Here is a 15,559-nt window from a genome sequence, read left to right on the forward strand (position 1 = left end):
TGTTTTACTTTTGTTATAAAGTATACCTACTACGCCTTGAAGCCGTGTGGCCTAGTGGTTTGACCTATCGCCTCTCAAGCAGAGGGTCGTGGGTTCAAACCCGGCTCGCACCTCTAAGTTTTTCGAAATTCATGTGCGGAATTACATTTGAAATTTACCACGAGCTTTGCGGTGAAGGAAAACATCGTGAGGAAACCTGCACAAACCTGCGAAGCAATTCAATGGTGTGTGTGAAGTTCCAATCCGCACTGGCCCGCGTGGGAACTATGGCCCAAGCCAGCCAGCAGTGGGACGTATATAGGCTGGGATGACATACCTACTACAAGTATCCATGATGAATACCCAGTAGCTCCGTCATTATAATTTGGTGAAGTGAACTGCCGACAAAATTATGCTTTTCGTTAATTATAGGACAAATTGCGTAATGCTTTAAACGCGCATATATTATTAGCTTCACTTATAAGTATGTAAATAGGTATACATAGGTATACGAAAACTATTTACTGGATTGTCACCTCCTTTCAGAGCTCTGACTGGATACTCAGAGATAGGTACCCCCAATGGGTAATGTACACGACTCTTGGTGCGCGAGTGGCAAGTTCGTATCCACCCGTGGGACGTAGATATGCCAGATATGAGGTGAAAATTTTACTAAGCAGATAGAGGAGTGTATATGGGAAAATATTTGAATATTTTTTTCTAGAGCCAACCCATCTCTAATTTAGGACGTGAATATAATATTTTTTGAACCCTTATCCACTAAGGCATGTTAATATGATTGGAATGCTGTTTAAAACCTTTCAGTGTGTAGCCCCTTGATGCTTCTTTGATCTACGGATGCCTTTAATATACTTCACCTTGGTTCATTTGAATAGGGTTATAGAGATATTGACGTACTTTTACTGGGTGCGTCCACGAGATATAACAGCATTTGATCGTATTTTATCTAATTTCACTTTAATACGTTCTTTAACTTGTAATAAACCTTAGATTTAAAAACAAAATCCATTATTTTCATAATGTGTTTTAAAATTATTTTTAAAAGTTGCTGAACTAATGTGGACGAGTAGTTACGATTACGATCTATGTTTTAATTATTTGCTTCATAACATAACATAACCTAAACAGGGCCCACTCAGGGCCAGGGCCCAGGTTATGTTATTAGACCAAGCGATTAATAAGGCATTATGAATAATGACAAACGATAGGTACTGGGTAAAGTGATACCTAATTATTATCTTAACTTCATTATTTATCTTATCTATCACATTGTCCGGGCATTATTAATATTGCTACATGATCGTTGGGCAATTTGATTACAACTGATTCTTGGCTAGCTGAAGTCTGATTCATTCAATCGGAAAGTTAGGTGCGACGACGAGCGCAGCGAGGAGTACCGTGTTAGGTTCAACTGTGACCAAAATATAAAAAGCACGAGCCGAGCGGGTGCGCGAATGAAATTCTACTTACCATTATTATAACTTACTTTACAGACTTTGATCTATCATCTATGTTTAATAGATTCATTAAATTTTACGTAAAAATAAAAAAAAATAGTAACGAGACATGTTTTTTTATTACTTTGCCCAATATGGGATAGACACTATAGTTTTTATCAAATTGCTATATCCTTCATTCTTCTGCTTTTCTTCGACGCATCAAATGTCATTTTTCCGGAACACTTCATACAGTAGGTAGGTACGTCCCGTACTCGTATATGACGTAATAACAATAAAGAAAAATTGAAACTCCTTTTTACGTTTCCGCTGAACCGTTCAGTATTCACTATTTATTTATTGCAACACCTTTTACAAAAAAATATAAAAAATGATGCCATGTTTGGGGCGTGGCAATTTTAAAATTAATTACATTAATTAACTTAAGTATACATAACGATATTATGCTTTTTTTTGACCACATGTCATCTTTAGGAAGAGGTTTAAGGAACACTTATTTTAAATTAACTTTATGTAAGGTATCTAAATAAACTATACATTTATCTAGTAATAACATAAACTTAGAACTTAATTATGTGGTATCACAGAATTAATAGATAATAGGACAAGTAATACCTAGTGCAATGAGATTATCTTGAATTACAATAATAATAGTAATAACAGGTTAACTATTTTTCTTTATTCTTCTAAATATTTATTTACACTATAGTAACACTTCTGAGTTAAAAATTCTTTTAGTAGTCGTATATTTTTTTTATCTTTTGTTTCTGATTATATTTGGGTAGGTAAATATTTGTATACTTTTACAGACATGGCGTAAGTACTGTGTGAATGAATTTTGAGATAGGATGGAGGCAATTTTAATTTATTTCTGTGGTGTAATGAGTACTTGCTTTGTTGATTATCTCTCTGTATGAAGTAATCAGGGTATTTGTGAACAAACTTGAATATTTCTAGTATGTAAATGGAAGGTACTGTCAGTATTTTATGTGCTTGGAAATGGGGCTTGCAGGTTTCAGTGTTGGAAATATTTACTAAGATCCAGATCAGTTTTTTCTGTGCAGTAAAAAGTGTCTGTGCATCTGTACTATTACCCCATAAGATGATACCGTAGCTGAGCCACGCGTGGGCATAGGCATAATAGGTTACAAGAGCAGCGGTTAAGTTAGTGGACTTCTTAATCTCTCGTAGAGCGTACGCAAAGCTAGACAGTTTACCTCTTATCTTTTTAGTACGTGACTTCCAATTTAGATGGGTATCAACTAATAGTCCAAGCAGAGGAAACTCGTCAACCACCTCTAATTTAAAATGTTTGTAGGAATAATTTATGTCTAATGGGGGTTTTTGATGCGTGTAGTAAGTCATTATTTTAGTTTTTCAATATTTAATTTGTAGGTTTCGTCATTCATCCAGTTACTAGTTTTTTCGAATATAGAGTTTAATGTGTTAGTTAAGTTAGAATTGTTTTGACATGTGAGAAGAGAGATATCGTCAGCAAATAAGATACACGGCTCGTTCATAACTTTTGGGAGATCATTTATGTAAATTAAAAATAAAAAACATCCGATGACACTACCTTGAGGGATTGTAGCGTTTAGTAGTTTACTTTCAGAATAGAAAGGTACTTTCTATTATACCCGTTTCATAATCAAAATATTCAATTTCTGTAAACTGCTCTCGGTTTTTTAAATAGGAGGCGAACCATTTATGAGCAATACCACTTATTCCTATGCCATGTAACTTATTTAACAGTATTGTAATGAAATTTCTACACAGGGTAGCGGGTCGCTGCAGGTGAGGAATTAAACCAAGGTTTTGGTGCAACAAGATGTTTATTTGTAAGGATACTCACAATTATCCCGCTCCATCAACCATACAAACACTGTGTATAATTTAAATCCTACTTCCTTATGAAAACTAAGGTCGTGAATGCAATTGGCCAGTGATTTGTGATTACTTAACTATCTGTATAATCTAAATAAAGGTAACTCCTATACCTCGGCTCCGAAGCTGCCAAACCTGGCTGCAGGCCACTGTGGGCCACTCTAGGACGCCGCCTCGTGCTCGACGTCCCAGCGCCACCGACAGTAAACCACGCTGGCAGGCCAACCAGCTCCACAGCCGCCAGGGCTCCTTGAAACACTTCTACACGAAGCCACAACAACCACACTTCAGCCCGTGTCTTAGCACCTCCTGTGGACGGATCATGGATTAGAAATAACTCCAGTGGGGTCCCTCAAGGACAGAAGGGACCAGCTCGCTTAGCCTGGTTGACAGACCACCATGAAATTTGGAAATTAGTTTAAGCACGCACCGTGGAGGAAATGCAGACTTGCTTAGCGCCGCCTGGGTCACGCTGTCTACTCCACGAAGGCGCAAGACTTTGGACACCACAGCGATCTACAAGCAAAGATCGAGGATTAAGAGTTGTCGACCCAAAGGGAGGCAGGGCTCCAACGGTTTGTCCACATACCACTGAATTCCGGAAGACACTACGTGAGTCGCTCCACGTCACACACACCCACAACACCCCACTGAAAACAAAAATGAAAAATAAGTAAAGAGAAACGCTGACAGCGTATTCAGACGCCTTTACCAGGTCCATCAAGAGGAACTCACCAAAAACAGAAAATAATTCCCACTTAGGAACACAACTACTCTTCAACCATCAATCAAAATGGCTGCTCACCCAAAACGCGCCTCATGCTCGTAGAGCTGTCACTGTGCCATGTACGATTTTTTTTTTTTTGAAGGACATCACTAGAGTCAAAATCAAATTTTTACTTTCCAAAACCAACCATTAAGAGAAAATAATTATTGAATCCATATTCCTGTAAACGATCTACACAAACGGAAGATTAATTTAAATGTCCTTAAATCAAATGAAAAAACGCCGAATTATGAGATGAACAGAAAAAAACATTGACTCGAAAACTCTTGCTGTCACCTGTCAAAATGACAACCTTACAGTATATTGAATTGAACTTTGTCATAGGCTTTTGTCATATCTAGTAGTATTCCGACAGCGCTTTTTTTATCATTTTTTATTGCATTTAAAATTTCGTTGATGTATTTATAAACTGCTAGAGTAGCCGTTTTATTATAATGTCAGGATTTACATAGGTACATGATATATTCTTGTTTTGCCAAGGAATTACATTTGTTACTTTCATGAATAAAACATTTAGGTGCGGGAGTTAGAACGTTACTTATCTATCGCAATCTTAATCCTAACGTGTTGAGAATAAGAATTATCCTATGTATCTAGGTACCTAATTTAGGTTATAAACTGTCTGCGAGTCAAATTTCATCCAAATCCGTTGAGTCATTATATGCGTGATGGAGTAACAAACATCTAATCATTTACATCTAATATCTAACATAATAATCTAACAATTGGAGACATATATATTTTTTAAACAGATTTACAATATTATTGATTCAATTATTAACTAACTTAATACCTAGGTAGCATTATTTTGTAAGGCAAACACTTCGTCAAGAGACGTCACTAGCATCTAAAAATTAGTAGGTACATGTCCTAACAATTTGCAACCTTCTATTTAACGCATTCACTGCCACCGACGCACATATGCGTTTTTTGAACGCACATCCTGCGTTGGTGGCGCCTGTTGTACCTAATGTCAGTTGGCGGTGAATGCGTTAACAACTTTCGACGGACACTTTTGCATACAAATTTTTTGGAGCCCATTAAATTCTACACTCCAAAAACATGTATCCCGATTAGGGTTCCTCGAGATTGCTCTAAACCCTTTTCTTATATCCCTCCAGTCATCGGGGAAGTTATAACGGTCTTCATTATCATCTCCGGCTCTACCATCCTACTGTATAATTTAACTTCTGGCTGTTATATTACCGTTGCAAGAGCTTGTACCGCAAAGTGGACATAAAGCGAAGCCTCCACGGGTTGTTGAAAAAATAATCTTGACAGACCGACAATGTAGAGTAGACGGACAACGAAATCATTATGAAGATTCAGTTTTTTCTCTAACGGTACAGAACCCTTTAAAAATACTGTCAATAAAAGCTTTCCGTCTGGTCACGTGTTGGAAATAAAACCTTTTTCTACCTGAGCAATAAAATGTTTTCAGAAAAACCAAGCTAACAAGGTCTCTCGCGGATAAACAAATGTAGGTGTTTTTAGATTTGTAACAGGGCAACGTTGTGTGGTTTTAATTTCTCCAACGGCCAAAATGATCGTTTTCCTTTGATGTGACGAGGTTTTGTTGACACTCGATTGTTATTGACCGCTTAATGCTTGATGGGAGGGATTCATTTGATTTTATTTATTAGCTCTTGTAAAATTTGATCGTTTGTTTTGTTGGTGTTAGAAAAAAAGCTGTTGTCTTCTGCTTTACTTTTTTATTGGGGTTGAGTTGCTTAAGGCTGCGTTTCCATCAAGGAACTTGTTCGCATTTGCCATGAATCAATAGAAAGACTTTATTTACCTGTCCTCGCTCAGCGCATCCAGTGGAAACAGCTCGGCGGAGCGAGGATAAGTAATGAACTAAAATAATTTCTTTGCTCACCCGCGACCTTATGATACCTAGCTAAGTTTATGCAAAATATATGTGAGTGTGTGTGTGTGTGTATAATAAAACAAATTCCTCGCAACGCATCTTTGCAAAATTCTATTCTATTCTATTCACAAGGGCCAAAGACAACTATATCCTTTTTCGTTTACTTGTTTTTAAATAATTTATTGAATCAGGCATTACTTTGCGGAGGTGCATATATGAACTAGAAACAAAAGTCTAACATCTTAGCATGGTAAACGATGTGTTGCTCTGAGGATGAACCATAGTTGAGTTCGAAACACGTCAATGTAGTATGGTTGTGGTGATCGCGGTGGATGCTGAAAACACAAGACCGGTCTGAGTGGAGAGTCTTGCGGGAGGCCTATGTTCAGCAGTGGACGTCTTTCGTTCGGATGACATTATGATGATAGTTTCGTTTGTGTGTCTTGTGTGTATTCTTACAGTGTGGACGTGGAGGAGCTGCATGACCACATATTTTTTTCATAGACGTAGCACCATAAGATCGCGGGTGAGCGAAATAATTGTGTGTCGTTAATTTCCAATGCCCGTCAAAAGTAAAAAAGCTAAAGCCTTTTTAATGACTTCGGAATGATTTGAAGAAACGTAAAAGTCTATTTCCCTGAATAAATTACTTTCGTTTTATTTTTATTCATTCCGGTTGAAACGTATAGCGGAGTTCCATTTTACGTGAATGAGTTTTAAAATTGATTTGCTTAATCTTTCTAATTGTATTTTGACATAATGCGGGCTCGGACTGACGGAAATAATTGTCGGTGTTAATTAGAAAAGCAATAAAGTCAAATTAAATATGTACTTTTATTGTATCAGGTGTTAATTAAATAACTGAAAATCTGAAAGTTTTGCTAACCATTAATAATAATAGGCGATAAGGTCGCCTATTGCTTACCTCTAAAAATATCTGTGTATATACCTGTGATTTTCTGTACTGCTTACTATGTGTGCAGTAAAAAGTTATTGTATTGTCTTGTATTGTAATAAATTGTAAGTAGAATTGATTACACCTCGAAGTAGGTTGCATGTGTTTTTTATCCCTTTTTAATGTACCCAGTTATAAAGGCTGACCAGGAATATAAAACACCTGATGCGAGGGCAGCACTTCTTTACACTTACTATACGGTACCTACCAGACATTGACAACGGTGTCGGTGATGTTATTTAAAGGAAAATTTTCTAATCCTTCAGACCTTCCTTCTTAGGCTATGGATAATCTTCGACATTTTAACGCAAAAGCCCGTCCTGTAAAGTAAGGATTTTACACTTAAGCCCTTGTACGTAGGACCCATCGAATTATAGTAATACTGCGAGTATAAGGCTGTGTTTCCATCAAAGATATGCGAGGATGTGTTGCGAGGAATGTGTTCTTCACACAGCACAGCCACAGTATAACAAGTTTTACCTACAGTAGGGCGACGCCTTTGAAGTTGAGCGATACCGCAGCCTGTATAGGTATTTAGGCAAGTAAGAAAGGGTTGTCACAAATTTAAATTTGGAAGTTAGATGTCTTTTACGAATTGGTACATATTGCTATTGCAAAATTATATAAAACAAAATGAATTAGGTGTGGCATACTTACTAGGGGTAAGAAGTATCAAAATATATAAATAAAAACATTTTTTTTCTACAAAATATACTTTCATAGATTAGTAACCGACAAATACTTTCGGTTTCTAGACTTAACGGACTTGTTCCTGTTATTGAATTTAAATATATATAAAAAATGAATACATATTATTATATAAATAGATGAAATCTTAGTTCCTTATTCATGCGAAATGAAGATTTGCACGCACTCACAGTACATGTCGTATGCACCATAATAAATTTTATTATAAATTTAAATGTTAAAAAAAAGCGATAGCCCTAGAAGACTTGTCCCAAGCTACTAAGAACGGCGAAGTATGCAGCTGGGGCTCCTCCCACCCGCGTCTAGACGTCTCCGTCAGATTACTGTAGGGAAACATGTTATGCTGTGGCACAGCTCTAGTGGTAACAGCTGAGCGGAGCGAGGATGTAAATGAAGCGTTTCTATTGGTTCATGAAAAACACAGTCCTCGCAACACATTCTCGCTCATCTCTGGTAGAAACGGAGCCTTAGCAATAATTTAAGCCGCATTCACATTTGACGTGAATATCAAATTTTATATTTTGTGAATTCGCCGCTATATTTTGTCAATTCACCTGAAATTAATTATGGCAATTATGCGTTACGGGGCAATAAATGTCTGTGTTTTGAGACAGTTTTGTCTTTAGGAAACTTTTGTCTTCCTTTTTTCCGAACAAAATGGGACTACACAGCACTGTGGTTGCTCGATATTTTATGGTACGGTTTTAAGGTGTATTAAATATGATTTTAATCTGAAATTTGTTTTCACGCCCGTAACAACAGACTTTGAAAGGCATACTTAAAAACCTCACGCAACAGTGGCGCCATCTAGAAAGACAAAAAACGATAGCCCTCATTCGTTCACATTTATCTGATGCAGTGTCTTGTGACGGCTTGTGTTGTGTCGCATTCAAAAATTGAAAAAGTTTAAAGCAATATAAGAGTTCCTTGCTGACTACGGAATCCTAAAAAACAGAAGGCATTCCGAGAAATAATAGGAAAAGTTAGGAGCTATCAAACTTACTGTCTCGAATTACTTTGCTTTAGAAAGCTTTTCTCCGTCTATTTGCAGAGTCAATACGGCAAGAAATAATAGAATATTATATATCGAAAGACAGTTAAGGAAAGTATTGTTACTGTATAAATATTATTGAAGAGCAAATAATTATTCATAATGTAAAAACCGCCTCCTATGTAGTAGGTTTTATGGCACGGGTACCAGAGCGGAATATTATTTCTAGGCAAATATAAAATAACTAACTTATTGTTAGTGTGTGTGGATGTTTTCTACAACTGACAGTTACGAAACCCATGAGCATTTTGTATGGGAAAATGTTTTTTCTCTATTTTATTTTTTCGTCAATTTTCCATGTTTTTAATACTTATTAATTATTCCTGACGAAGACAAATCGAGAAATACAAAAATCATCAAAATTAGTCCAGCCGTTCTTGAGTTATAAATGGTGTAACTAACACGACTTTGTTTTATATACTATATATATATATATATATATAGAGATCAAAAATGTGATTAGTTTATATATTCTGTAATAACGATCTTGATGCTAATGCAATAGGCGCTTTTATAGTTTTTTTACCTATTTCAACCCTTTTCAATGTTACTATTTAAAAACACTTAGAAAAATGATATTTGAAAAGCTACTGGTATTTTTTTACACCCGTATTTGCATTGTGGCGGCCACCGTCATCAACCATGAGCGTAGAGTCTATATAAAACGTATGTATATAACTTAGAGAACATAATGCCGGTCGCCTCGTTTTGTGGTTGTGGCGAGTGGCCTATGCAGCAACCCTAAACGGACAAAAGAGAGAGCGTTACGTAACAAACAAAAGACTGTCGTGTTCCCGTCGCTTCCATTGAGATAGCGTGGTGTCAGCTTATCTAGACTGGAGCCACTCTTGAACACGCTGTACATCTAGCCCAGGGACAAGTTCAAACTGATTTAAAGTGCTGATACATTAAGTCTAAATTGGAATGTCTGTAAAGAGGACAAAAGGCGTGTTGTTAGGCGGCAGTTAACATAAAAGTTGGTATAAGGGAGCGGCCACACCGCTGCTCAAAATACGGAGACGGTACGGAATCGGTGACGTGCTGAACTCCACGCAAATGTGACGTTTACGGCACGACACTGCGATCCCGCACAGTCTCCGTATTTTGAGCAGCGGTGTGGCCGCTCCTTTACACTGGTGGTTTGTAAGGCCTGACGTACACTCGAACCAACTGAATCGTAACCCACTATGGAACCTTTTCATAGAAAAAGTGATATTGACATCGCATTGCTTGACAAGGGAATTTATCATGATACTTACTGTGAGATCGTTTTACGGTGGTTCAGGATTCAAATGGCTCGACTCAATATGTATACCTACTGTCTGTGATCCATAAACTAGCGACCCGCCCCGGCTTTGCTCTGGTACAATTTTCAAAATATCCTAACTTAGAACAGTTAAAAAATCCCCGACATTGTCATTTCAAAGTTTAATGTTTCAAAAATGGCTGAACCAATTCCAATGAAACATAGCTAAGATTTACCGCAAGGAAACTCGCTTGGACACAAAAAACCGCATAGCATCGGTCCATCTGATTGAGAGCTCCGATATCACAGACAGGCAGGCATGGACTTTATCTTATACCACCCCTCTGTTCACGTTGGGGGTTAAAACTTCTTGAACATAGCAACAATTTCGTTTTGTTTTTCTTCACTCCTACTGTTTTATATCATACTTTAACAATGTAACTGCTGTTGGCAGTTCATAACCATAACTTTAAGCACATCAAGCATACATTTTTATAAAAAGCTCTCGCAAGTCACGGGATTTATTAGAAAACTTCTGCCAAACTTCGACAAAAGCTCTAGCACGTTATTATTTATCCAGCGATGGCTTAGAGCATTAACCCACCGGAGACGTCAACGAGAGGCCTAGCTTTCTGTGAAAGTTTAAGAGCGGCGGCCATACCTATTACAATTGTAATGTGTGTGTATAATCTGTATGAAGTTCAAGTTAGTTGAGCAGAAGTCTGTTGAAAGTGACAGTTTTTTTACAATTCTGTACTCAAATGGTGTCGACGATACACCCTACTACTGTTACATATATGCTAGTTACTAGCACGAAAGCATGCTACTATTGAGCAAATGCTACCTATTAGCATGTGCGAATAGGATACGTGTTACTATTAAGCATGCTTTTTTAGTGGCATACTGGTACTTCAGGTACTAGCATGCTAGTAACGAGCTTGTGTAAAGCGGCCTTAAAGCTCCGCTGTCTATCTATCCGTCTGCCATTGGCCTGATTCCGTAAAAGACGGACACTTGAATATTACCGCAGTCGAGTTTCTTGCTAGAGTCAGAGATTTTCCAAACCGGTGGTAGATATTTTTGACATTTATAAGTGCTTGTTAAAGCCTAAACTGAATAAATGGCTGATTAAAAAAAAACATGCATTTGTATGTCTCTTAATTTTATTGAAGTTAGTTAACAGAATAAAACATCGTTCATACTTAAAGAGGATAAAAAAAGTTACATTTTTTCATTTGTATGACAGTTGTCTGTGAATCGAGTAATTAATGAACATTACATCTCCAGTTGGTTTAATGCTACAAGATGATTACAAAGATAACTTCGTTCCGGGAAGTGTCAGCTCTAACGTCCCTAAATTACTTTCGTTCAAGTTCCGACCGGGGGTCATTAATAAACAAGAATGGGGTATTTATTTAATTTGGTAAAATAAATAGTTTTGCGTGCTCACCCTGTGACCTGGCCCTATACCACGAAGTGCAAAATTCGAACTTCGTATCTTGCCGTCCCGCTGACGCTTATATTATTTAATACAAGAGTGAGAGGGACCACACGATACAAACATCGATTTACGAATTTCGTAGCAGCCCCTCTGAAGATTGATGCAGTGTCAGCATATTACCACACTAGTGTTTACCCGGGGCTTCGCACGCGTTAATCATAAGATCCAGCAGTTGAATTGAAATTCCGGGATTTTAAGAAATTCCCGAGGGAATTCCCAAAAATTGCATAATTAATTAATTAGTCTCTGTGTATAAAAACCGGTTTTTCTGTACTGCTTGCTATGTGTTGGTGTGCAATAAAGAGTTATTGTAATGTATTGTATTACATCGTGGTGTTCATTGATGTTGCATTATAAACAAACGTGTCTAATTTAATAACTATATCTAGTCAATGAGATTTTAACATTTTATTGCGGAATTTTTTTTGCAGTGCCCTGAGTGAGAGGCATAGGTATCTACTGTACATGTTTACTTTAAGATCTACAATAATTGTACAAATGAACATGATCGCAATATATGAATGTGAATATTAATTCCGGATGTTCAGCTATTTACGTACCAAATCTGATCCAAATCGGTCTAGCTGTTTTACCGTAGAGGAGTAACAGACGTACACACTCACATACTACAAACGTTCGCATTTATAATATTAGTAGGAAGTGGGATTTACACTCGCCTAGTGACGAGACGAGTTGCGAGGCAAGTGACGAGGAGTGTGAACGAGTAATAAGCTAGTGTCTTAAAAATTAAATTAATACCCTAGTTAGATTAACAAAAAAAAATATTGGACAAGATTTTTTAATTTTTTCTATTAAACAAAAAAAATATAAAATTATAGCCAGTCAAAAAATTTCGCGAGACGCCATTAACACCGATTTTATCGTATGCCATCCACACCGCTGCTCATGCTGCTCAAAAATACGCCGACGGTGCGCAATCGCGGCAATGTGCCGTGAACGTCACGACCTTACCGCCTTGATCTCCACGTAAAGTCGTGACGTTTACGGAACGTCACTGCGATTCCGCACCGTCAGCGTACTCAGCGTCAGCGTCAGCGTTTCCGTGGGTGTAGTTAATGTACGACTTGTTAATGCACGCTTAAATAATGCACGGCCTGATAATCCGTGCTTATGTGCACGAATTATCTAGTTGTGCATTATCACCCCGTACCGAACCTGCTAGGGAACCAATAACGTACGCGCAATAATGTACGACGTGATAATCCGAAGCATTATGTCTTCCTATTATCATGCCTTACGATTTCCGTGATTGAAATAAAAAAAACCTAACGAAAGGCGAGAGCGGCGAGCGAGGCTGCCGCCTCGCTCTCACGCCCTCGCCCTTCAACCTAACCCGGCCGGGTCGGTTCTGCTCCGACTACATCGATCTCACTCGCTGCGCTCGCTCGATCCGTGGCGAAAATTCGAATCGATTGGATTCAGATTATCACGTCGTACATTATCACTACGTACATTACAACGCGTGCAATATTTTGTACACCCTGATAATGCACGACCATGATAATGTACGGCATGATAATCGGAAGCAATAATGCTTCGGATTATCATGTCGTACATTATTGCGCGTACATTCCGAGTTGTACATTATTGTTTCCCCGTTTCCGTTCTTTGAGCAGCGGTGCATGTGGCCGCTCCTTTAGACTGCAAGCAGTGAAAGAGAGAATGAAAAAAAAATGCATTCTTTTTTTAAACTATAATGTGATCGATTAGTGTAATTAATTGTCAAATTGTGTACAAAATTCTCCAATCTCGAAGGTAATAAGATTTCATTCCAAAAGGTAAGATCATAATTTGATAATGAAGACAGTTAAGTGATATCCAACCGCCCCGTGAGACTTGAGTGAGACTAATCTGACATTTTATAAGGTAAACTGTCTCTTGAGATTGGCACAGCTATTAAGTAAACAGCAAGTTCATTTAGTAAGAGTAGTATAAAAAAATTAAAGGATATTGAATGGATGAAATGAACTTTTTTCTACCAGTAATGTGGTGCAATCGAAAACAAAGTTTATTTATTTTATTTGTTTATTGGAACATGAACATGTTTTTAACCAACTTCAAAAAATATTTAGGACTATCAACGTTCTGATTTATCAATATATTGGTTTTTGTTAGGAAAATCTACGTGGTAAAAAATTCTTCAGAACTATATTTTGTAAGAAATGTGATTTCGATGGCTTCTCAGTGCATTTTTTTATATTTAAAACAAAAGTACAGTATTAACTATTCAACGAGCTCGGAACAATGGTACTTACCTACCCCACTCTACAGGGTAGGTCCAAGCATTTTTCATAACCCCTTTTGCTGTATGGACCGTCTTTAATATTTTTTAAGTTAATTTGTGTGGCTTTAGGCCAACAAGATGCTTATACTGTACGACAGTCGACAGACAGACAAACACTTAGTGACAGCAATAGGTCTCGTTCCTTGCAACAATCTTCAATCCATGGGTGCCTCAAATAGCCACACAAATATGACACGCTTACGAATTTTGTTTTATCCTTACTTGAGTTATACGACACAAGCGTAAAAGTAAATTGTGTACCGTAAAATGTGCCATAAAACCTGTTGTAGAGCCTAAATATACTTGTTAATCTCCACGGAAATTATGTCGAATAGGTACACAGGGAAATTCTGTTAGAAAATTACCACGTTGAGTTTCTTGCACAACAGAGGTTTTTCCGAACCGGTTGTAGATTTTTTTTGACATTAATAAGGGTTTGTTATACAGGGTGTGGCTTGTAATATGAGCAAATAATTAAAACATAGATCATACTCGTCAAAATGAAAAAGCGACTTTTAAAAATAATTAGTAGTAAAGGAAAATGCTTGATGTTTGTATACGTAGCGTGATGGCGACGTCAGGTGTGTTCTAGGATGGCGTACATTGATAGCAGTATTTAATTGGTATGAAAAAAGGAAAATCTAAAAACTCCATTATTTTTAAAAGTCTGAACTAATTTTGTTCAGTCTGACGAGTACGATCTATGTTTTAATTATTTGCTCGTGTTACAGGCCATACCCGTATAGCATAAATTGAATAAAAATAGTTTGACTTTGACTTTCTCGTAGAAATTTCCAAAAGTTACATCGTGGATTTCATCAACATAGCATATAATCCGCGCTAAGCACGTCTCTAATCCTATCGATTGAAATTTTTGGATTAAATCCCGATTCCGTGGGAATATTGGGGCAAAAAATAGTCATTTAAAAAATATATATAAAATATAGTCTGTTTAGTTCCAGAGACGTGTCTGTCTAATTTGCGTTAAGGGGTAACAAACACGTCTACACACATACACACTTTCGCATTTATAGTGTTAGTTATGAGTAGATTCATGACCATTTTTAACCCGGTAAGATTCTCAAAGAGATCGAGTTGGGAATCCAAGGGTGAGTCCTTTGTCCAGAAATGGCACATTACCAAAAAAAACATAATCTTAAACGTTCATACTTAATCTCTTGAATGAAACTCTCTCAACGTCTAACGCATACATAATTTTGACGTGGAAACAGGCTGCGGTTTTTGCATAGCTTATTTATGTGGTAATCAATCACTAATGTAGATTAGAAGCGGTGTTCAGCCTAACTTTCGTATTCAGCTTCGGTTTCGGCAAGTTCGACGAGCACGAAGATTGTAAATTTCATTTTAACACAACTTTTCGGGCTGTACTTTTATCGTCATCCAGCCTAAAAATACCAATTTGAGGTATATCTGACCGCTGAAAGTGGATCAAAATGAACTTGCAAGATTTGGTCAAACACAAATAAAACAACAACCAAATAGCATGTTTAAAAGCTTGTAAAATGCATCTGCACATACCTACGTTATAATTCAGGCACCATTTTATCATCTTTTATTTTTATTTATTTGACTTAGTTGCTACAAAAGAGAAATAATAAAATATAATTCCAATCCAAATGCAAAGTAATGACAAAAAGGAAAGGTAAATATTATCCTGGACTCAAATTATACGGTACACAGAACGGTAATTCATTTAGACGAACGTTTTCGCAGTAAATTTGGGCTTTATTGTGAGTATTAGGTATATTTTTAGTTAAAAAGATAAGCTTTAATG

At 37.1% G+C, this 15,559-nt stretch overlaps 1 protein-coding gene and 1 long non-coding RNA gene across 2 annotated transcripts in view; one reads left to right on the top strand and one right to left on the bottom strand.

Moving 5' to 3' along the window:
• The window catches only part of LOC141440316 (uncharacterized), a 76,059-nt gene extending 62,179 nt beyond the window's left edge, over positions 1 to 13,880 (top strand). The window contains exon 3 of the transcript XR_012452686.1: positions 13,870 to 13,880. The gene's annotated coding sequence lies outside the window, so the exon portion shown is untranslated. The remainder of the gene's footprint in view (positions 1 to 13,869) is intronic.
• Positions 3,559 to 3,979, bottom strand: LOC141440496 (uncharacterized). Its single transcript, XR_012452712.1, has 3 exons — positions 3,931 to 3,979; positions 3,772 to 3,857; positions 3,559 to 3,650 (listed from the first exon to the last, which is right to left on the bottom strand). It is a non-coding gene; the product is annotated as an uncharacterized lncRNA (long non-coding RNA).
• Positions 13,881 to 15,559: the final 1,679 nt, after the last annotated feature.

This window comes from Choristoneura fumiferana, chromosome 22, assembly GCF_025370935.1.
Source record: "Choristoneura fumiferana chromosome 22, NRCan_CFum_1, whole genome shotgun sequence".
NCBI lineage: Eukaryota > Metazoa > Arthropoda > Insecta > Lepidoptera > Tortricidae > Choristoneura > Choristoneura fumiferana.